The sequence below is a fragment of the Haemaphysalis longicornis genome, unplaced genomic scaffold, assembly GCF_048455015.1.
Source record: "Haemaphysalis longicornis isolate Haplotype H1 unplaced genomic scaffold, Haemaphysalis longicornis Haplotype H1 scaffold_11, whole genome shotgun sequence".
Lineage (NCBI taxonomy): Eukaryota > Metazoa > Arthropoda > Arachnida > Ixodida > Ixodidae > Haemaphysalis > Haemaphysalis longicornis.
In genome coordinates, this window is record NW_027526214.1 from 4,261,922 (window position 1) to 4,285,138 (window position 23,217).

General features: G+C 48.1%; 1 pseudogene; it reads left to right on the forward strand.

Annotated features, from left to right (window-relative positions):
- LOC144160975 (uncharacterized) overlaps positions 1-19,865 on the forward strand; it is a 58,487-nt pseudogene extending 38,622 nt beyond the window's left edge.
- The last annotated feature ends 3,352 nt before the right edge of the window (positions 19,866-23,217 follow it).

A 23,217-nucleotide genomic window follows, 5' to 3' on the forward strand; every position in this document is an offset into this window, starting at 1 on the left:
ATGGAAAAAGGAGAGTAGGAAGAAATAAAATGAGAGAGAATTAAAGGCGCGGGGATAGGCAAAATAAAAAGTTATAAAGAACTGAAAGGACACGACAGAAATAAGCTGAGGAACAATATGAGACACATAATTGCGTGGTCGGACGGGGTGGCGAGTTGTAAACGCCCGCGGCCAGAGCCGGAGAACTATAATCAAGGGGTTTAAACGTGAGCGCGCTTCGAAGACGGCCGGTGGGAGGACGTGTTTTTGAGGGCCTCCCAGGCGTTTCCCCATCCACTTTCCAGCACCTTTCCTGCTAAGTGCGCGACGGTGCCAAAGCCGTATTGTGTCAACGTGTCAGACAAACCTGGGAAGAAAACAGGCCGTCCCCAGTCGCGCCGGCGACAAGAGGGCTAAGCTGCCGGAGAGTCAGAATGACAGTGATGGTGTCTGACTAGGGAAGCATGGATCGCCTTCCCCAGAGAGGCACGGTTGACAGCCGCGGCGACCTGTAATCATCCCGGTCAGCGTCGGCTCCGAGAGCGGAGCAGTAGGCATGCGAGCGCGTGCTTTCATGCTCCCTACGTGCGGAGGGCGGGTGTTTACGTCGGCCTCAGAGCAGATCCCCTGTCCCCCCGGTCCACTTTTCGCTGTGGCCGGCGCCAAAGACAAGGTATCTGCGTGTTGGACAAATTCGGTATGCGGATGCACGGGAGCCCCAAATGCTTCCGTACAAGGGGCGGGCAAAACAAGCCGGCCCACTCGCGCTGGCGATCGGGGTAAGCTGTCGGAAAGTAAAAGCACGAGTGATGATTTTTGAGAGGCTAGGCAAGAATCACCTCGCATGGTGAGAAAGCGAAGATAGTAAGTTAATCGGGACGGGAAAAAGGAATAGGTACAGGCGTTCAACCAGTAACAGCAGTAAAAGAAAGACCGAAAAAAAGAAAGAACTTATCAAAAACGGTTGGAACAAATGTACTCGCGATTTTAAAATGACTGAAGTTGTTGCCAAAGCCCCTAATATCTGAGGCAATATTGAAACCTTTACATGATTCGTGTGGTTTTTAAAACATTTTGGCACTAACAATGTTTAATATCTAAAGACTGACACCATGACGAACGGCAGTGTGTATCCCTCCAGGATAGCACTGGCTAAGGTAACAATCAATTGAAGTAGAATTCTAGAAAATAGGTGAAACAGGTGAAGGAACGTAATCTCTTGTTACAAAACACGGCAGCTATAAGAATAGACACCAGGACGCTATAGCAGAGCAGCCATTGAAATACAAAGCATAACTAGCAGTTGTGCAGAACTTTTTGAGGAAGGCAGGGCCTTACATAATGCCGCGAACCTGTGTTATCGCTGTTGTCTCTGCGCCAAGGGAGGCGCCTGTTCCATTCTTTCTTTCTGTAGCGGATGTGTTATCCCTACCGTGAGGGAGAGCGTTCCGAACGGACGTGAACCGCCTAGTATATTCTTCGTTAATCTGCAGTGTTCTGAATACAATACGGAGATTCCAAAAACCCTCGCGTCGAGTGATAAATTCCCGCTGAGCAGTCGCCATGGCATTCCGTTTCTTGACACTCGCCTCTGCAAGTCACTTTTTTGACCGCTGCTTCGCCGCCTCTGTATTCTTTTGAGTTGTCAGGGGAGCACAAGTTCATTCCAATAAACTTGTTTCTCCTTCAAGACAACTGCGTCGTGCTTGGGGTCGTGACATAGGGTGGAGGTGCGGTGTAAGCACCCTTTATGCTGCCAACAACCTCAGAAAGCCACCAAACCAGTACAACTAGAGCCAGCCGCCGACTGCAAGGCCTCCCGCCCGAGGTATACTACTGCCAGATAAATTGAGGCGGAAGACGTCGCTACCGGTGCCATGAACAGCGCTACCACTATGAACAACACATAGAGAGCCCCCGTAGTTCAGCAGGAGCCCCGGGAACCACCATCATTTTATGGGTCACGGAAGGTCCTGAGGAATGGCTGGAGCATCTTGAGAATGTCTGGACGTTTAACCGATGGAATGACGATGAAACACTCAGGCAAGTGTTTTCTACATTGAAAACTCCGCACGAATTTGGTTTGAGAACCACGAACGTACACTGACAACCTGGGAGCTATTCAAGACCCAGCTCTCAAAAACGTTCACAACACTGGCACGCAAAGAACGGCCCGAGCAGCTGCTGCAGACACGCACGCAGCATCCCAATGTAAGCGTGCTCATGTTTGTTGAAATGATGAAGTGACTTTTCGCCGTGCGGACCCAGAAAAGACTGCAAAAAAGGAAATAAGGCTGCTGATGAGAGGGATGAAGCAAGAGCTCTCCGCATGCCTTGCCCGCAACTCCCCGAAGACTGTGTCCCAATTTGCGTCTGAGACGCTTGAAATACGAACGAGGCAGTTCGACCGCCCAATCAGTGATCTGGGTTCGGATTCGATTGGTGCTGTCGCTATTAACTACGACTCACTGGGCGAGACCATTCGTGCACTAGTTAGGGAGGAGCTGCGGAAAATTTTCTCGACGAGGACGCCACAACTTCAATTCTCTTCCCTGCCTGACATGATCCGGGAAGAAGTACAGCAGTCTTAGGGAAGTTCTATGCCGTCCGAAGCACCCCGCAAACCAGAGGCTATGACCTACTCCGCGGCTGTTCGTTGACCCCGCCCTGTTCCAACACGTCGTAAAGAGGCCCCGCCGTACCACCACCGAATGTCGCCCGCCCGAACCCCTGTAACCCGAAACTAGGCGCCAAGGAAGACCGAGGTGTGGCGACCACGCAATAATCACCGCTGTGTTACCACTGCGGAAAGGCAGAAAACATCTACCGCCAGTACCCCTACAAGAGGCTCGGTTTGCGGGGGTTCTCCGTCCACGAACTTCGCCCCCGACCCGGCCAGCACCCGTCTCAGATCGAGGAATACCTGTCGAACACCAGCCGTGGTCAGGCCCGTTTCAGCCGTTCACTGTCGCCCTACCTATTCCAATCCCCGAACCGCCGTACCAATGCTGACTTCGCCCATGCAAGGTCTCCCACACAAAGCCGGGAAAACTAAAAGGAGGAACTTCTGGAGGTGAAGTTGCTCTAGGGCAAAAAACCGGCAACCCTCCAAAGGCGCAACGACGCGCCGAAGATAGTGATTCATGACATGCCCTCATCCCGACGACCCGACCTAACCCTGACGAGACTTCCGAACACGACGACAGCTACACAGCGCGACGGGTACCCGACATGGCCGAGACTGCCGCTGAGAAGACGACGACGACGCTTAGGGCCCGACCGTCAACACGCACAAGCTGAGATGCGACGCCCCGATGCACCTGGAACTAGAGAAAGGTGGCATCCGAAGTCGAGGTCTCCATTGACGGCTTTGATGTAGTCGCGCTCGTAGACACGGCAGTCGACTACTCAGTATTGAGTGGACCATTTGCGTCTAAGCTGAAGAAAGTTATGGCCAGATGGGACGGTCCGCACATACGCACAGCAGGAGGCCACCTCGTGATGCCAAGGGGAACGTGCACATCCAGCGTCACCATAGACGGCACTTCCGCGTTCGTTATCTTGCCCAACTGCTCCTGCGACGTAATCTTCGGAATGGACTTTTTGACTGACAAAGGTGAAATAATTGATCTACAGGCCAAGACTATCACATTTTCCTCCTATCCCTTCATGACGCTGGAACCGAACCCCGAATACCTTGCAGCTGTAAGGATCGCGATTATCATGTCACCCTGCCACCCCGCGGAAGCTTGATGACCACTGTCTACTATGAAGCCTTCCTCGTCCTCGTCTTCCTTGCGCTGGCTATTTTCTATCACCATGAACCAATACCAACTCGCCCAGCTTGCCATCTTGATGCTACTATGAAGGTGCTGCTCCTAACGCCGACGCTATTGTTGACAGTGACCGAAAATTGCTTCTCGACCGTGTTGTATCTGTCGCAAGAGGCATTGCATGGTTTATGCAACGACAACCCTACGTTTGGCTACCAATTTCACCCAGGAGTGCCAACATTTAAACAAAGCAGCTGCAATTCCGTTCCTCGAAGAAACGCAACAACCAGGTTACGTGATCGCGGTCACCGACTTTGAACGCGCACCCGAAGAAAGCCTCAAGCTTTAACATTCTTTCAACGTGAATCCGGCGCTAACGTAACAAGAAAGGGACACGTTATGGGCTTTTCTTCATCGCTACACAGAGTGCTTTTCGTCGAACACAAAGTTACTTCAGACACCTCTGGCGAAGCACCGGATAATACCCCAAGATAGCGCCCGACCTACCTCACAGTAACCATACCGCGTCTCTTCACACGAGCGCGAAGCAATCCGGGCTCAAGTACACGACATGCTCAGCGACGACATAATACAGCCATCGAAAAGTCCTTGGGCAGCGCCGGTCGTACAGGTGGAGAAAAAATACGGCAATTTAAGGTTCTGCATTTTCTGGCTGCTCTGTCATGGCTGCTCGGCTGATGGCTGCTCTGTCGATGGCTGCTCTGCCATATAGTTCTGATGTGTATTGTTATCGCTGCCGTGTTTTGTAACAAGGGCTCAAGATCCTTCACATGTTTCAACAATTTTCTAGATGTGTACTTCAATAATTCGTTTCTTTTCTTGATTGTTGCATTCGCCAGTGCTACCCTGGAGGGATGCACACTGCCGTTTGCTATGTGTCAGTTTTTAAACCCTAACCACTCGGTCCCGCAAGCTCCCTTTATGGGTCCACATATCAAGTGACGATTCACCACTGTCGCAACCCAACTAAATTACACGTGAATGCCTTCCAGGTTGTTGAAGACTGAGTTGTGTCGTTCAAGCTCGTCGCCACGTTTAATCGGACGATCCGCGCAAACTATGGAATGTCTACTTCGATTTGGAAGACGGTGCACGGGCTTCGTACGAGAACAATGAGGCCACTCTGACTACCTGAATCGACGTCTGCCAGCAGCTGCATGAAGCGTTTCACAAGCCGGATTTTCATCTATAGCTTTGCGTTTTGGAGAGTCGAGGATCCAGAAAACTAACGAGAATGTTGAAATATGAGCTGAGAAAATCGCATACCGTTTTGGCCGCGCTGATCCTCCCTTTCCTGGAACCGAGAAAGTTCGCTACCTGTTGCATGGTGTCAAGAAGGAGCTGTTTGCAGGCCTTGTCCGAAACTCGCCACTCACTGAGCAAGAGTTCTCCAGGAAGGTCACCGCGCTTGAGAGGGCTGTGCAGTTGTGAAGTCGCCAGTGCCCTAAATATCCACCATCAATTCTGGTAACGCTGCCAGCCTGACTATCGAGACCAGTTCTTTGCGAGAACTGATGACGTTAGGTTAGCTCGACGAGGCAGCTAAGCGTGGACGAGTGACTATTCATTCGGTGCCTTCTCTGGTCAACATTGCGCAGAGAAGCAGTGCCAAGCATATTCGTATCCATCCCGTCCGTACAAGACGGTGCTGTGCAGTAGGGATGCGTCAGCAGCTCACAATCAAGCCGACGGTATCGTCCCGTGAGCACCTGCCTGCTCTACTGTCCCCGCAGTCCGGTTTAGCAGTACCGGCAGAGAAACGTAGACCTAGAGTTCTCGAGGAGACCATTGCTGATTGCAGAAGCTCCACCGATTTTCAACCACTGAGGTCGTCGGCCACTGTGTTGCCACGACTACTCGACGCGAATGCAGTAACGATGGAGCATTGCCGCGGTGCAAACACAGCGACAGTGACTGCTAATGCGGACGACGTCACTAGTGTCAAGCTCAGGATTGCCATGAAGGACCATCAGGTACCGCTTAGCTGAATCCTACGTAGAGTAGTCCATCATGAGTAAGCAAGATGGCGACCGCCTGCCGAAGGTAAAGGATACCAAGGGAGAGGCGGCAGTTTTCGTCCGCTAGAGGCTAAAGCTACGATTCATCTTGCCTGCACCGACTTTATTGGCACTTTATACATTCTACCTTACTGCCGCAAAGATGTAGTCCTGAGCATGAATATTTTGTGTGGATGCGACGCCGTTAATGACAGCGGCTGGGCAGGGTGAGCCCATCGAGGAACTGGCCTCCATACAGCCTACCGAGAAGCGACGTTTGCTGTTGTGAATCGCCTAGGGCGACGTAGGAATGCAGCCAAAATCATGCGCGCTTGTCAAAGTAGCGTGCGACGATCCTTCATCCCCTTAGCCGTTGGTGATCTGTATACTACGCTCTTCCTCGGTCACGACTTTTTCATCGCGAGAGGTCTGGTGCAGCTATCCGTTGGCTGCGGCAACCTCCTCTTCAAAAATCTCACCAGTACGCACCGCCACATCGAGAAAGGGACTGCGGTAGAGTTCCTGGAAGGTAACGGCAATATCGAGGACTGTTTCGTGCTCCATACAGGCACAACCCCAAAAAGGAACGCGCAACTGACAATAAACGTAGGCTACAACCTGTTGTGGGAAAAACACCGCGCGCTATGTGTCCTACTGAAACAATATGCGTACTGTTTTTCATTCACGGCAGGTGTTCGTCATACGCATCTCATAAATAACCGAGTAATTACCGAAGAAACTACCTGGCGCATTTGTCGGAAAATAAACTTGTGGGCCTAGAGAAGCGCGATTGAATGCGGCGGCAGGTACCGGTAATGCTTTATTACATCATCGCACCACTGACTAGCCCGTCAAGGTCTCAAATCATTTTAGCGAAAAACAAACATGTGACATTACCGTATTGTTTAGACAACCGAAAACTCAACCAGGTGTTTGAAAAAGATGCTTACCCCCGGCCTGGAATGGAAGTCTCGCTCGGTACACTACACCACGAACTATTTTTGTCTGTGCATTTAAGAAGCGGGCACTTCGTTATCGAGGTCGATAAACGGGAGCGCGACAAAGCCGCTTTTGTGATGCCAGCTGCGCTCTACAAATACGAAATTTTGCCGTTTTGGTTCTGTTTCGCTCTATCCACTTTAAAGGAATAATGGGAACCGTGCTATCCGGCAGAAACGTGTAAACATTCTTGGTGCATCCTCGTGATATTACGTTTTACACCACGTTTGAAGAACATTTCGAATGGCTCACGTCCGGCCATCCGCAACGATCCGCTGTACTTCAATATTACGATCCACACGTAAGATTTCGGGTTGAATGACCATGTGCCCCTGTTCTTCGACCATGTCCCCAGCAGGGTCGGCACTCCACGTAATCCTGCTAAGACTCAAGTCTTTTCCAATGTCTTCATGCCTACAAGTATGCCTTAACGTACTTTTTGGGGCTATGCTCGTATTACCGAACATTTATAAAGACATTACCAGCATTTCAGCGGCGCTGACCAACGTTACACCTGATGATGTCGTTTTGTTTGGAATAATGAGCAGCAGGGGTTGTTTCACCAGCTGCTGCTTACGGTTGAAGGCAGTGCCTTTCCTTGTCAATTTCGTCGAAAACGCTACCACCACACTACATAGCGGCACCACTGACACTGTAGTCGGAGCAATTTCTCCCCAATGGCAATTTAAGTGGAGAAAGCATGATAGTGCACGACAAAGGAACGTCGCTTCCTTCAGTAGCCAACTACTCAGCCACCGAAAAGGAGTGCCACGCCGTCGTTTGTGAAGTACCTAAATTATCGACCGAATCTGTAGGCCCACCAATTTACCATGGTCACTGACCACTATTCACTGTTCTGGTTTAGGAGCTTAAAAGATACGCATGTACGCCTAGCACGATCGAGCCATCGGTTCCAAGAATTCGACGTCGAAGTCGTTTGCCAGTCCGGCCAAGATCATACCGATGCCAATTGCCAACATTGTTATCCGCCAGGGTGCCTCAAGATTCGTCGCTATGGACAAAGGCAAAGCGTTTCTTATGGGCTTCTCGACATCGTGAGGGAACGTTGCGGTGCCTCCAATCGGAGCTTAACAGCATTTCTTTCGCACACGAACTACTTGAATGAATGTCTCAACAAGATAATAACAGATAGGCTGAGCATACACAAGCACACCGACCACAAGACGTCAATTCCATAGTACCATTCGTCACACCCTCACAATACGACTCAGCAAGGTATGTCGCGGATGACGCCGTTCTTTCTTCATTATGACCGACCGGTGTTCACTATGCTCAAAAATGCTGCATTGAAACACCAGAACGACAAAACGCCACTAAATGAGTTTATGGGATCATAGAAAGATGGACCCAACTGGCGCGCTTGTAAACAATGCTGCAACAGCGCTATGACTCACTTTGTTACAACCTTCTTTAGAGGATTGCTGTTTTCCAACTAGGGAAGTACTTCAGGGTAGGAGCTCCTGTGCGATGTAAACGGCTATATGAAAAGCTCGACAAACGCGACTTCGTTCATTGAAGTCACGTTAGCGAAGTTGCGAGGTCGACCGGCTGCAAAATTTGCGAATAAATATCGGTCATGCCGCGAGCCTCAGCTCGAGGTGTGTGTGGTTGACGTGCTGCCTACAATCCCCTGTGACTGATACGTGCAGTGCTCTTTGGCTGGCGCAATAGTTTATTACATGCGTAGAAATGTCTGTGCCTCTGCTAGCATAGCAGACTGAAATAAATACACTTCAAATTCCCTTGCTGTAGTACCGTTGGTGATTTTCTACACCTAATAAATAGGGGCATCCCCATCTTCGTGTGTAAACTTGCCGCTACAAATTGTAGCATTATATATATATAAATATACATATATTGATTTATATTTACAAAAAAATATATGTATTTATTTGTATATATATATTTATTGTATCTGTATGGAAATAAAGTACGAAGTGAAGAAACCTAGGAAACCAAAGAAAAATAATGGCAGTTCAGATATATTTTTTGAAAGAAAGTGGAGAGAAAATGCATGCCTGGTGGGTTCCAAACCCACTAGGGTACTGGCAGGGCAAGACACCCCTGCACATTCTTGGGCATTTATCTCAAGATATTCTTTCTTCATTGCTATATATATTTATATATAATTAAAAAGAAGGTCCCCTTCATCCCGAGTAGTCCGAGTGGCACTGGCTACCAGATCCAAGCACAGGAAACAAAAACACCTGAACATAAAAACCCCAGAAAGTGGAGGCTAAAGTAGCCCCGCCCGTAGCATAGTGGTTATCGCACCAGACAGGTATTCTGGAGGTCGTGGGTTCAGATCCCACCTTGCGGGCATTTTTTCTCCACTTTCCTATTTTCAAAATTCTTTATCTTGACCAACTACATCCTCCCCTTTGCTTTCCAAGGTTTTCTCGACTATACAATTCTTATTTGGGTCCTATTTCAACGAGCCCCTCATTTCCTATTCTGATTCGCTACATGCATAGCGAGGGCATCTGTTCTGGCAGTCGCGGTGCCATAGGGAGCTTAAAAGGGATCAACGCCGTTCGATGACTCTCGGCATGTCGTAGACGCTCGAGTCACGGCCCGGGGTTAAAAAAGAAGGTCCCCTTCACCCCGAATAGTCCGAGTGGCACTGGCTACAACCCCCAACGAAGGAAACAAAAACACCTGAACATAAACGCCCCATAAAGTGGAGGCTAAAGTAGCCCCGCCATTAGGGTAGTGGTTATCGCACCAGACCGGTATTCTGGAGGTCGTGGGTTCGGATGCAACCTGGCGGGCGTTTTTTCGCATCTTTACTATTTTCCAAATTCTTTATCTTGAGGTACTACATCCTCCCCTTTGCTTTCCGAGGTCTTCTTGACTGCCAATTCTTTATATATATATATATATATATATATATATATATATATATATATATATATATAAATATATATATATATATATATATATATATATATATATATACATATATACATAGCGAATTAGAAAATGGGAAATGAGGGGCTCGGTGAAATAAGAGAGAAAATAAGGGTTGGCAGTCGAGAAAACCTCAGAAAGCAAATGGGAGTTTGTGGTGGGTCATAGAAAGAGATGAAGAATTTTTTGAGTCGGAAAGAATTTGGTGAAAAAATGCCCACCTGGTGGGATCCGAACCCACGACCTCCAGAATACCGGTCTGGTGCGATAACCACTATGCTACCGGCGGGGTTGTTTCCCCACCAGTTTGTCGGGTTTTTATGTTAGGTATGTTTTGTTTTCTGCACTTGAGGGTGGTAGCCAGCACCATTCGGACTACACGGGGTGAAAAGGACCTTCTTTTAAACCCCCGGGCCGTGACTAAAGTGCCTACGACATGTCAAGAGTGGTCGACCAGTGTTGAACCCACTTAGGTTACCTTCGGCACCAAGACTGCCAGAACAGTGGCCCTCGCTAAGCATGTAGCGAATAAGAAAATGGGAAATGAGGGGCTCGGTGAAGTAAGACAGAAAATAAGGGTTGGCAGTCAAGAAAACCTCAGAAACCATAGGTGAAGTTGTGGTGGGTCATAGAAATAAATGAAGAATTTTTTGAGTCATAAAGAAAGAAAGAAACCCACGACCTCCAGAATACCGGTTTGGTGCGATAACCACTACGCTACCGGCGGGGATGTTTCCCCACCAGTGTCTCGGGTATTTATGTTGGGTATTGTTTGTTTCCTGTACTGGGGGGTGGTCGCCAGCGCCAATGCACTCAAATAATCCTGTTATTGGCTCTTCCTCCTATTGTCATCACCATGCCGCGTGACCCCGCTAAGTTCTCCGTAACCAATAACATCGACGTTGACGACTGGCCGAATATGTATGAACGCGTCAGCCTCCACAACAGGTCGGTCCAAAAGAGTCCGCACTTGTGTGGTATCAGAGAAACGTGGAGGCGATCACATGCTTGTAGGAGTTCAAAGATGGGCTCAGTAAATTTTTTGGCCAGTCTAAGCGTCGCCAGATTGCCGCAAAATACGACCTTGCTTCCCGAGCCTAGTCTGTGAGGGAACCCTACGTTTCGTGCATACTAGACGTGCTTGCTCTATGCAGAAGGTTGATCTCTATATTCTCGAGTCAGAAAAAGTCGGCCACATGCTTTAAAGGTTTTGCCGATGATGCGTTTAATTACGTTTTGTTTAATAACTGCACATCTGTGGAAGCAATGATTACGGAACTCCGACGCTTGGAGGCGGCGAAAACCCACCGGATAGGTCGGTACTTCGCAAGGATACGGAATACAGCCTGAATATCGATGTGGTAGGGCCAGCACCTTTGAAATCCCGATATGCCCTCGTGTCCGCATGCATTAACACAAATTATACACCAGGACGTCGAAGCCTTGTCCTCTCTTAGTTTTCCACTGTGTATAGCTGCACCTGACTCCGCTACTGTATCACTGATATGGTCGTCCGTCAAGAAAGCGACAAATTGGGCTCCCAGTCTATTTGCGCTTTTCATCCCACCAGCAACTGCAATTCTTGCCACGCTCAACCGGCCAGGCATCAGTATTCGTGCCCTCGTGCTTGTAATCCCAGAGAATGGCGAAGACCTGACGACCGACAAATCTGCTTCCGCTAACGCGGCATCGGACATGTCTCCCGCTTCTGCCGCAACCGCTGGTCCTCACCTCCACACCCTGGTTTTGCGACATTTATTATTGGGAGCGTTGTCTACACTGATTGCTTCAGTGGTCATTCTCTCCATTGTGTCCAAACAAACTATCACAGGCATCGTCTCACCGACGCATGATTTGGTGTCATCATCGTATTAATAGACTCGCGCGATGCTAATCATTATCGGGGTTCGTTGGTTCAGCTGGCTGCTTGGTAAAGACCGCCGGAATACTTGCCGCCCTGCCTTAGCTTTGCTCCCCTGCTTTCCTCTCTCAATGGTAAGGTGCTTGTCGGCCCCGTCCTCCGCCGCTCCCAGCTACACCCCTGGAGCTCCGTTCCGGTCGATGTCTTCCGATACGCGAGCCAACGATGCAAAGTGAAAGCGCGTCGGAACGCAGCGCTCCGCCGCCATCGGCGTGGGTGATCGCAGGCCACCAGCGCAACCCCCCTCCTTCGCTGGTCTTTGTGGTGAAGGCGTCGAAGATTGGCCTACCACTATATTCGCGTAAAACGTTTACCCGTGGGATGATGCTTTTAAACTGCGGATTCTTTTATTCTACGTAGACCTGGTCGAAGAAATGGTAGTTCTTCAACGAGGCAACTTTCGAGAACTGGACAGATTTTACTCAGCGTCTGCGCTAAGCATTCGGTAATCCGTCAGCTCGCGTCGATCGCGGAAAAAAAATCTGTATGCTCGCGTCCTACGTCCAGACAAAACATACGCGGCTTACATCAAAGACGTCCTCGCCCTCTGCCGCCGGTTGGACGAAAGCATGCCATATGCCGATAAAGTGCGGCACATCTTGAAGGACATTGCTTCCTTTGCATTTAACGCCCTCACTATTCTGAATCTCCCGACAGTCACCGATGTGCGGGAAACCTGTCAACGCCTCGATCACTTTCAGTTTCCGAGCCTTCAGCGAGAGCCTGCTCCTCTGGATGGGAAGACAGGTCTGCGTACTCATATACGCACAATGATTCGTGAGGAGGTAGGCGACCATAACTTATCTTGTCTCCCACGCAATCACTGCCACCGTAGCCCTTCTCCGCTACGGGATTTATTTAAGGAAGAACTGGCATCTGTGATGGCGTATCCACCGCAAAATTCGACTCCTCCTGCCCTTACGTGACGACATACGCAGAGGCCGTTTGAAAACACCGCTTCTTCGTGGAATCGCCTGCGCTTTTGACGTCTCCCGAACATTTGACGGCCATTGCACCATCTCGGGGTGCCCAGGCGTACCACGCACACGTGCGCCTCGACCGCTAGCATTTCCCTTGAGACCGCCCGGTTTGATACTACTGTGGAATTCAGGGACACATCACCTGTTTTTGCAGAAGACGCCAGCATGATGAACGCCGAGGGTACGCTCCTGAAGAGTGGCATAACACGCCCTTTGCTTAGGGTGCTTGTCGAAGCATACACGTCCGTCCAATTCGCCGTTCTTCCCTACGCGATTCTCCTGAGTTTTCTCGGCGTGTAGTCCAACACGACGCAGATCGCCGTCGCCCTACAGTCGCTTCCTGTCCCCTCTTCGTCCTGCCTTATTGCCGAATAACCACCCTTCAGAAAACTAGCGGCTGCAGTTTTTCGAGGAGGAACTGCATTGTTAGAAGACACCAAAGTCCTCCTGAACGTCAGTGGAACGTATTATTGGTAGAAGTGGAAGGATTGCGGTGAAGGCACTTGTGGATACGAGGGCCAGTGTGTCATTTATTATTGCACAGTTATGCTCACGTCTGAGGAAGGTGAGAACTCGATACGTTGGACCATCCTTGTTTGGGGCAAATGGTGATGCGATTCGGCCTTTTATATACTGTACATTGCCAGTTACCATAGAGAGGCTCCTACATTACATTCAGGTTTCGGTGCTGACTCTGTGTTCTCATAAAATTATTTTGGGCTGAGACGTTTTATCAGCGTCATCTGCGGTAATTTTCTGCCGCCAGCCTGCGATTCACCTCACCAAGACAGTAATAGCAAGTGCATCAGATGAACCTGCACCGTGGTTGCTCTCTGCCGAAGATTTTGTCTTGTCTCACGGCCAAGGAACGGTGTTTTTAGTAACATTTGGCAGTATCGCCGGAAGAGATTTGTTTGCCATAAGAGATGGGAACTTTCCTGGCAAAGAGGTTATATTACCGCACTGCGTCGTTCGCTTTTCACAGGTATCAGCTTGCATCGCTGCGCTAAACATTGCCATGGAGCCGATTCTGCTTCCTAAAAGCACTAAGATTGCTTCTATTCCAACCCGGGAAGTTGGACCTCATGTGGTTTGCCCTATAGCCTCACTCCATCATGCCTGTGGGCAAGGTATTACGTCTTCGAGCCTTACATCCACCATCAGCACTGAGCTTAGCGAGGGAAATCAAACATCGGTACTCGCTCTTCTTAACAAGCACAAGGTGTTATTTGAGAGCCATTGCCTCACTCTTGGACGAACTTCAGCAGCGACTCATCGCGTAGAAACCGACGGTTTTGTATCGTCCGCCGTCATCCCTATCTCGTTTCACCTGCACAGCGCAAAATCATTCAAGATATTGTGGACGACTTGCTTCAGCGGGACCTTGTTCGCCCTTGGGGCAGTTCTTGGTCTTCGCCGGTTGTCCTGGTCCGGAAGAAAGGTGGCTCAGTGCGGTTTTGCGTGGACTACCGAGCGCCTAACAAATAAACCTTGAAAGTCGTCTATCCTATGCCCCGAATTCACGACGCTCTCAACACGTTACTCGTTGCACAATACTTCTCGAGTCTTGATCTTCGGTCAGGATATTGGCAGATCGCCATTCCCGATGCCGATAAAGGAAAAACAGCCTTCGCCACAACAGGGCGTCTATGAGTTCAACGTGATGCCGTTTGGACTTTGCAACGCTCCGGCAACCTTTGAGCGCATGTTCGATAAAGTACTTCGTGGCTTGAAGTGGAAGACTTGCCTATGCTACCTAGATGATATCGCCATTTTTTCGTCCACGTTTGCTGAGCACCTTCAACGTGTGGAAGAAGTCCTCACCTGTTTTGGAAATGCAGGTTTACAGCTGAACACCAAGAATTGCCGCTTTTCCAGTACTTCAATCAAATTGTTGGGCCACGTTGTACGCAAGGAAGCTTTACGCCCGGATCCAGAGAAGATCGATTCGGTCCTCAATTCTCCCCAGCTTCATTTTCAGAAGCAGGGAGCTACGAAGTTTCCTGGGCTTGGCTTCCTATTTCTCGTCGCTTCATCCGAAATTTTGCAGCAGTAGCATCACCCCTTCACAAATTTCTAATATTCTCTGACATTCTCTGCCCAAATGGGACATTTTTTCTCGTATCAATCCAGGTCGAACTTATATTGGCGATATGAGGGGGAAAGGACCGGGCTTGGATTACTCAAGTAGGCCTTGCTGCCCTCTGCTTAGACAATAGGGTAATATACAATATCTCTTCCGCCCTTCTTCATAATGGTTGCCTATGTCGTTGTAGCACCTATGAGGCTGCCGTCCCAGCACAGATGTCCGGGTGCATAGTTCTAAGGCTTATTAATTTGTGAATTCCTTGCCCTCCACCTCATGGTTGCCTGGAAGCCATAGTAGCTCTCATTTTTGTACATGGTGGTTCTTTCTTCTTAAGATTCTCACTGCCGCATAACCACCATATCTGGAAGTTCCTAAACGCTTTTTGGGAGTTCGTGCATATTTCCGTCGGATTTGTTAGGATCAATGCGAGGGCAATGGCTATATCTTGAGCTTTTTTAGGACCGGATTTAAGGACCAAGGCACCAGAGATGAGTTCTTCCCTTCTTGTGACGGCAATCGTCGCTCTCATCGAGTGCTACGGAACGGAGGTGTTTGTGAAGACAATTCATTTTCATGGCCTAGACTCGTTGAGGTTCTTGGCTCTGTCATGTCGGCTCCATGGGTTTCTGCCCGGCTTCATGGTTTGAGGTAGCGGTGTTCTATCGACTGTCTCGGCCCATGGTTATACTTTAGGGCCTTCGTTTTGATGTTAGGTTTTTACCATACATTTTTATCTACAACTGTTACCGCTTTTGTTTGGCTAATTCGCGCCATTTCTTTGATGTTTGCACTTCGATAGGCAAAGATGTCATATTATGTTTGGCCATCCCCAGTAGCTTCTCCGTAGATGAGGGTATCTGGATGCCGGATGTAACTACGCAGCATTTTGTAATACCTGTGTTCAGCTTGTCGCTTTCGTTGTGCAAAAGCTGGAAGAGCGAACTGAGCAGGCGATTCTGGAGGTCCCAAGTCCTTGAACAACCGTTGTGGACTTAGTATTCCTTGAGTCTTTTTCTGTATTTCGTATTCGTCTAATCAAGTTAGTGATTGATTCAGAGGTGTTCTTTAGCTTTTTGAGTGCTGTTCCGGTTTTACCATTCCCCTGAATTATTACTCCAAGTCTTCATACAGAAGGTCTTGGAATGATGCTAGACCCTGTTGTAAAAGATGACGCCTCGACTCTCTCGTGCGCGTCATCATCATGATCATGTTCGAATAAATCATTCTCATTAACGGATCATGGCGGCTCATCTTTTTCTCCACATTTAGGTGCAAGCAACCCGGAGCAAGGGACATCTAGAGGTGAGCCACATCGAGCGGATTTTGGCTTATCTTCGACCACAATCTCACCTGTGGCAAAATAAACGCTCAAAAAAAGAATGAAGCCGCCGTTTCCACGAATCGGTTGATCAAGCTGGGGGTCGGCTACAGAATAACAAGCGAGCCGAACCCGTTCGTGCTCCACCTTTGCCATCACACATGAGATGCGGCTTCGAGGCTGCGTAACTACCGGTACGATGGCGCCGACCTCTGTCCGGGAGCCTGATCGCCAGCCATATTTACGTCCGGGACGCTGCACTGGATCATGTAGGCCCTCATCAAAATGCGTGGGCTCCTGCAGGAGCGGCTAACCGATTTTCTCGACAAGGTTGACGACTTTTTTCGCCTGGAGGAACCACCTAAGCGTGAGTTGAGCAAACTTTTAACAACTTTGTCGGAACAAAACGATAACCTCAACGTGATTAACAGAAACGCCGAGAATACCATGGACATGAAGAACTTGAAATTCGAAATGTTTGACGCATTTGAATTTGAGGCCACAAAGATTGCGGCAAAAGTGAAACTGGAAATGAACATAGCCGAGAGAAGAACTAACCGGGAAGTTCGATTTGCGTATATGGAACCACACAAAGACTACTGCAGAGCAAAAATGAATTGGCAAGACATTCCTCCAGTGGAAAACAGCCGCCTTGGTTTCTGGGGTAAATACACAACCTGCTATCCAAGGCATATTGACTGCTCAGAAGAAGCTGCAGTAAACATGACTCTCATGAGGCATGGGCGACCAGCAAACAATGTTGACGAGTTGAATGTTAGGGATCCATATCCGAAAGAACAACTCCAGCCTTCACTTTCCCGATTTAAACGACACGTAAAGTGCCCGGTGACGAGAATAGGCATGAATACACTATTGGGACGTCAGACGAGAAAGCTGGGAAAAGAAGTACGGTGCTGCATCTGCGGAATGTTGAAGTTCTCTGAAATATTCCACAGCATGAAATCCCTGAAATATTCCCATAAAGGCAGGGAACGAACTACCACACCGGAACAGAAGAATTTAGGCCAAGTTTATTTCGCAACCTGACGAATTCAAGATGCATGCGGCATCATTGGATACGGACTCGGAGGTAAAGAGAGAGCATCGGGGACAGCCTGCGGACGACGCACAGAATAAAGCTAAAGAAAAACTAAGGAAAATTGCTCCTGTCATTCGACTTAGGTCGGTAATGTGTTTCAAGGTGATACGAATAATCCGAGTTTCTGCGATAGACAGAACGACTCCCGGCTAGCGGACAAGGAAGTGCAGACTTGTTAGCAGCAATGAAAGAATCTGTGCATTTATAACTTTCTACAGAATGAGTTCACCCGTGGTTCACCAAATGAGAAGGTCTAGGCTTCGTCACACTAAGAAGCGAAGTGATCACAGGTGGAAGCAGAAGCGCCGATGACCGAAACTGCTTGCTTCTACGGGCATAAATGACGTTTGCGCGCCACCTGGATTGCTTCCGTGACATGGACTCTGAACTCATAAATTTGTAACCATCTTCGCGTGGGGAAGGAACCAAAAATGTGGAGAAAGGGAAGAGCCGCCATGACCCCTTCTGATTCGTGCTTTTATTCAAACATAACACTGATGATGATTATGATTGCAGAAGGGCGTCGAGGCGGGATCTTTTTCTACAGACCCCTCTATACCTATGCTTGATTCTTTTGTCTTCCTTTTTGTGTGTTCGTTGAATCACTGAGAGCTCCTTTTTCACGGTGAGCAGCGCTATATATATTGTTAGGACGACAATTTTAGCCTTCGCTAGAGTTGCGGAAAATCTTCTTTGGCAATATCGTCCTCGCACCAACAGTGAGTAAACAATTTCGCCGATCACCCTCCTGATCTTATATTGCTCAAAAAATGTAGGTACCCAACGGCACCATACGCTTGAGGTATTGCGTGTTAAAAACCGTCTAAATTTAAGTTTCCAGGTAGTTTGTCATGCCCATAAAACACGCAGCGGCGGATGCTGATGTCTGGTTGCTGTAAGACTTTGTACGATCAATTTGCCCACTTTAACTGTATGTGCGGAGGGCTAGGCGCATCCGAAATTATCTTTTTTTTGTCCAGCTTCAGTGAGACTGAATTTCACCTTCGATAAAAAGTGGGCACATCACTCCGAGCGAGTCAAAAATGTCTGCGACTTCTTGTCTGCGACACACACACACACACACAGCTTCGGCTTGGCTGCATAGCTTCATTCGGGTAGACCTTGATGTCCTAGCAAGTAAGTGCAAGCGAGGTCAATATAAAAACCACTCCGCACATTAAAAATGCTGATACAGGAAGCTTGTTCTATCATCAAGAAATTACGGTTAAAGAAGAGCGGTACCGTGGAGGGCCGATGCACCACTTTCAGCAATAGTGTAATCATAGAGATACACAAGCCTCTTAGCCTACTCAGGAACAGCACAAAAAACGTGTGCTAGTTGGTTGCGTATGTGTGCACGCGGTACACTCTCTATTTAAATTTACGGCCTTATAGGTGGTATGACGCAGCGCCGCTTTGGTATGCGCAAAGTTGGACGCACCACACATGTGACTACGCTTAACCTGCAATAACTGAGAATAACTGAGTGGGCATGAGAGCTGAGTGAGAATACCTGAGTGGGCATGGGAACGGAGCGGCGGCCGCAATGGTCTCATGAAACAATTTTTTGCTCTTCGTTCAGCTATCAACAGTCATCGGCACGCGTTTCTTGGTCTGCGCGGAGCAACCTGCGCCTGGCACGCCAAACGGAACGTGCCCCCTCCGGCCTGAACAGACCCCTTGTTGCCCGGTGCCACTACGACCACCTGTACCCGTAACCCTTCATGCTGTCGGCCAGCCAACGCCATCGACATCGTCAAACCATCCTGGACACTACAAATACCGCCAGCCATGCACCTTTCGCCTCAGTGGGCAAGGGAAGGGAGCGGCGGCCGCAATGGTCTCATCAAACCATTTTTTGCTCTTCGTTCAGGTTGGTCACTCCTACGATTATAAGTGAAAGAGAAGTAGTAACTATTGTCTGCTTCTGTTCCCATGCCGAAGAGTGTTGCTTGTTACAATGACAGATTGGGATCTTGTATTGAAAGCACTCCTCCTTTGCGGGGACATTGAACAGAACCCAGGCCCCAATAGCGAAGTGCTGCAGGCCATCAAGAATCTAACGGCGCACTTAGAAGAGCGTCATGACAGTTTACAGAAAACTATTAACCAAGTTAAAGAAAATCGGTTACTACTTGACTCCAAAGTAACAGATCTAACCACTCGTCTAACTGTGCTCGAACAAAAAGTGAATTCCCTTGAGAGCTTTCCCGACGATCCCCGCAAGCAAGACCTTTTAACAGCTGCAGTGCGCAACGAAAGTGCCGCACTCAGCTCGCGTCTTCACGACTTCGAGGATCCTTCCCGTCGGGACAACCTAATTTTTTATGGTCTGTCGGATTCTGCCTCAGAAACATGGGCTGGGTCTGAGCTGAAAGTTCGAGAACTCGTGTCTGCGTCGCTTAAATTGGAACTGTCTGATGAGGCTATCTTCCGCGCTCACAGGCTTGGAAGGTTCGTACAGAGCAAATGTACACCCGTAATTGTTCGTTTCAGTTCTTTGAAAACAAGGCCGAGCGTCTTTTCAAATAAATATTTCCTTCGTAGCACACTTGTGTCAATTGGCGAAGATTTCTGCAAGGCCACTCGCCACATTCAGAAAAAGCTTCTAACCTTCCCAAAAACCACCGGACAGCCCTACTACCTAAAGTACAACAAGATTCTTATTAACAAAAAAGCTTGCATATTTTGCCCTGTCACTGATCGCGTAACTGAGGCTGGTCCAATCTCCGATAACCCCGTGCACGTTTCCCAATAAAACACTACCGATACTTCGGAGATGACCGCTGCTTTTTCTTCATCGTAGCTAGACAGGCCTTTTCAAACTCTGGAATATTCTTTCAAATGCAGAGCATTTCAGTAACTCACGATGTCACCCTCGTTGACGTACGTAGTCCGAACCGCACCCCTCCCTACTATATAAAAAAATACTATCCGGCACCCGGTTTTGATCCCTCGACCCTGCGGGCGGAACGCAAAGTACATGGTGCTCTACCCACTGCGCCACAATGCCGACAAAAGATGGGACGCTACGAACACGCCTTATATCGTTGACTAATTCAAATTACTGCTCACGAGCGCTCTCTCGTCAGCAGTTGCCACAAGTGCAACAACATTAACGAAACGCAAACTACTTAACGTCGTGCGCCCCCGGAAATGCTCTGCAGTTAATCGTGCCCCTCGCGAGGGGGATGTTTCACTGCGTCTCCTCTCGGTCGCGGGACCCGTGGCGCCATCTGGCGGAGGCGCGGCACAACACGTAGCAATTTCTTTGAAAAAGCGCCGTGAAAGCGCGGCAAATATGAAATAGGGATGACGCGCTTTCGAGGCAATCCACCACGCGGCTGCTTCGTGTAAAGACTTGGCAGCGAGCGTCCCGGGATTCTGGTGCCGACCGAACCCCATTTCTCTGCCGCTCTCCTTTGTCCCTGTAGAAAGTAATCGTTTGGTAAAACATGGGTTGTCCTCAACAAACAGGGTCAAGTTAGACAACGTCGCTTATGCCAATCGGCTAGCGTCGTATAAGACAACTCCAAAGCGTCGGACTGCTGTGTAGCTAAAACAAGCATAGTGCGGCCAGTACCAACCGCAGTGTGCATCGATATTTCCGTGTTTCTGTTTTTTTTTGCTTTGTAACACTAGAAGCGTGAATAACAAGCGCGGCGCTTTATCTGCTCTAATAGATACATGTGAGGCGGACGTCACTGTCTTGACCGAAACTTGGATATCCGCAAAAATAGAAAATCACGAGATATTTAACTGCTAAGAAAAGTTTGTATTCTACCGCAGCGACCGGGGTACGAGATCCGGGGGTGGCGTACTGATTGCTGTTAAAGACTGCCTTAGGTCATTCAGTGTGCCTGTTGTTTCGACGCTTGAGCTTGTTGCCGTCTTTGTTCGTATAAACCAGAAAGATGTTGTTGTTTGTGGATGCTATCGTCCCCCTAATCTTTCCACAGGCTTTTCAAATGAATTACACAATGTTCTAAATAAGTTGCGCGTACGGTTTCCGGCTGCTCCTTTACTAGTTCTTGGTTACTTCAATTTCCCTAATATGTCTTGGTCCCCTCCTTTTCCAACAATATCGCCAACCTCGCCCGAGAGCAGGTCCTTTCCTAACGTGTGTTTAGATTTCAACCTTATTCAGCTAGTTGATATGCCAACTCGCACTACGTTAGCTTCTTCCACTGTTTTAGATCTGGTACTAACCACGCATCATGAGCTAGTTAAGTCCCTTTCTGTTATGCGGGCGTGAGCGACCATTTCGCTGTTCTCTTTAGTATGACGAAAACAGTCGAAAAAACGGAAAGTACAAATTTTTTTAGGGACTACAAAAGAGCTGACTATGCATCAATTATTACCGAGCTTCAGGGTTTCCTCAGCGATTACTATTCACATTTTGCGGAAAGATCTGTCGAAGAAAACTGGAATTTTTTAAATGCAAGGTACAACAGCTTACCTACCGTCACATAACGCTCCGCAGAATTAGCCAAAATACAAAATCACCCTGGTACACGCCCGCGCTGAAACGACTACTCACTAAGAAAAAACGGATCTTTCGACGAGAAAAACAAACAGGGCTCAAAGATGGTCCGCTTATCTCCATGAAGCTGACGAGTACGCACGCGCACTATCTTCTGCAATAGAAAATTATTATCAAGAAACCCTTCCTTCACTCCTGGCCACTAAACCGCGGAAATTTTGGCAGACCATCAGCGGAAATAAAAAAACGACGCTAGAGTTAACCCAAGCTGTGTACCCAACGAAAAGAGTTGTGCCATTTTAAGTTCTGTGTTCTCATCTTTATTTGTTAAAACAGCAGCCCTTTCATTTCCTGATATCCCAGCTGCGAATTTTTTTCCGATAGAACCTATCAAATTTGACTCCGTCGGTATACAAAGATTAGTCGAAAACATGAATTTATCCACATCCCCGGGGGAAGATGGCATTTGTGTAAAGTGTTTACGTATTACTTCTGTATGTTCATCTTTTATTCTATGTAAGCTTTTTACGTAGTCCATGGAAACTAATATCCTCCCGTGCGACTGGAAAGGGGGAAAGGTGGTTCCTCTTCCGAAATCAGGTAACGCTCATGACCCCATTACCTACAGGCCCATATCATTGACAAGTCTACCATGTAAGCCCATGGAACGCGTGACGTATTCCCACGTTGTCACTTTTCAAGAAGATAACTGCTTTTTCAGCAATCATCAGCATGGATTCCGCAAAAATTACACATGTGAAACACAGCTTCTCTGCTTTACTAACGACCTATTCCTTGCTCTTGACGCTTCTTCTATTGTTGACTGTATTTTTCTTGACTTTGCCAAAGCGTTTGACGCCGTGTGCCATAAACTACTACTGTTGAAATTAAGTAAACTTAATCTTGATACTAACATTATAAAATGGATCGAATGTTTTCTCACAGATCGCTCCCAATTTATAACGGCTAATGAATGGAATTCCCATTCCTCACCTGTATCTTCTGGCATCCCGCAAGGATCCGTTCTTGGGCCGTTACTGTTCCTAATCTACATTAATGACTTACCTAATAACATTTCCTCTAACATAAAGTTGTTCGCTGATGACTGTGTGATCTACCGTGAAATTAAAAACCCTGCTGACCAACTTACTCTGCAGCTTGATCTTGATAACGTTTCTTCTTGTTGTAATACTTGGCTCACGAATCTTAACACTTCTAAATGTAAGATTATGAGAGTTTTACGTCGAACCTGCGATATTCTGACTATGTACTGAGCAATTCTTCTCTCAGCAAAGTTGCCTCTTACAAATATCTTGGTGGTACAATTTCCGACGACCTTTCTTGGCAGACTCACATTGACATATTAAAAATAATGCTAACCGTGCGCTCGGCTACTTACGGAGTAACTTCTCTCTTGAACCGATGCAGTTGAAACTTCTTTTTAAAACGTTAGTCAGGCTTAAGCTCGAAGATTCGCCATCTGTATGGGATTCACAGGTTAACATTGATGTTATAAGCTTAGAATCCATTCAAAATCGCGCTGCACGCTTCATTTTGTGAAATCACTCACGTGTGGCAAGCGTAACTTACAGGAAATCAACTGCGAATTTACCCAGCTTATCACATC